General features: G+C 47.1%; 1 pseudogene; it reads left to right on the plus strand.

The window, feature by feature from the left end:
• The first annotated feature begins 344 nt into the window (after positions 1–344).
• Positions 345–837, plus strand: LOC112919608 (peptidyl-prolyl cis-trans isomerase A pseudogene; annotated as a pseudogene).
• Positions 838–1,631: the final 794 nt, after the last annotated feature.

The following is a 1,631-nucleotide window of genomic DNA, read 5'->3' on the forward strand; positions in this document are numbered from 1 at the left end:
AGCCAAAGCACTCTTTCTCTCACTGCCAGAAAATAGCAATGTATTTATTCGTTCAATTACTTAACAAATATCTATTGGACATCTATAATGTGCTAGGCCCTGAGAATAAATCAGTGAACATAACAGCCAAAATCCCTATTGTCATGGGGCACCTGGGTGGCTCAGTGTTTTAGTGTCTGCCTTTAGCTCCAGTGGTAATCCCAAGGTCCTGTAATTGAGTCCCACATCAGGCTCCCCAAGAGGAGCCTGCTTCTCCTTCTGCCTCTCTCTGTGTGTCTCTCATGAATAATTAAAACCTTAAAAAAAATCCCTATTGACCTTGTAGATGCCCCCTTGCTGTCCAGCCATGGTCAACCCCACCGTGTTCTTTGACATCGCGGTGGATGGCGAGCCCTTGGGCCGCGTCTCCTTCGAGCCGTTTGCAGACAAAGTTCCAAAGACAGCAGAGAACTTTCGTGCTCTGAGTACTGGGGAGAAAGGATTTGGCTACAAAGATTCCTTCTTTCACAGGATTATTCTGGGATTTATGTGCCAGGGTGGGGACTGCACGCGCCACAATAGCACTGGAGGCAAGTCCATCTACGGGGAGAAGTTTGATGATAACTTCATCCTAAAGCACCCGGGCCTGGCATCTTGTCCATGGCCAACGCTGGACCCAACACAAACGGCTCCGGGTTTTTCATCTGCACCGCCAAGACTGAGTGGTTGGACGGCAAGCATGTGGTCTTTGGCAAGGTCAAGGAGGGCATGAACGTCGTGGAAGCCAAGGAGCGCTTCGGGTCCAGGAACGGCAAGACGAGCAAGAAGATCACCATTGCCGACTGTGGACAGATCTGATGAATCTAACTCGTTTTTTATCTGAACTTCCAGACTATTCCTTTAGCTCAGGAGAGCACCCTTCCACCCCCACCTGCTTGAAATAGCCCAGAGTCTCCGCACTCTCGCTGCCGTTCTGCGGGCTCCGTGGTTCCTTCCCCCAGGTCTAGCTGGATTGTAGAGTTCAGTTTATGATGATGAAATAAAACCGAAACAAAAATTAATAATAATAATAATAATTTAAAAATAGTAATAAATAATCCCTATTGTCATGAAGTTTACATCCTAGTGGAGGAGGTAGGGAGAAATAAAAATAATAAGTAAATGCTACTGGGGAAATAAAAGATTAAAGGGACTGGGAGTGTCTAGTGGGAGTGTGGGTAAGATAGGGAAATAAAGAGCAGCCTCTTTGAGAACATAACATCTGAAACATTCTCACAAAGAGTCAAAAAAAAGTGAGAGTAACTCATGGAGATATGTGGGGGAAGAGGAAATAGCTCAAGGCAGGAAGAGTGAGGAGGCCGGTGGGGCTGGAGAAGAATTGGAGGGAAGGGCAGGGAGTCAAAGAGGTGATGGAGAGAGGGCATCAGGTCATATAGAGCAGTGGAGGCTGGAGTAAGGGAGCTTTCATACAGAGCAACGTGGGCTGCCATTTCTGGATTTCAGCAGAGGAGTGACCTTATCTGACTTACATCTCAGAGGACTGCTCTTGTGGCTGTGTTGATAATGAATCCTGTGTGCGTGTTGCAGAGGGAGCAGTACAGAAGCAGGGAAACTAGTTAGGACATTATGGCAACAGTCTAAGTGAGAGGCAA

Source organism: Vulpes vulpes, chromosome 4 (assembly GCF_048418805.1).
Source record: "Vulpes vulpes isolate BD-2025 chromosome 4, VulVul3, whole genome shotgun sequence".
In the NCBI taxonomy this organism is placed as follows: Eukaryota; Metazoa; Chordata; class Mammalia; order Carnivora; family Canidae; genus Vulpes; species Vulpes vulpes.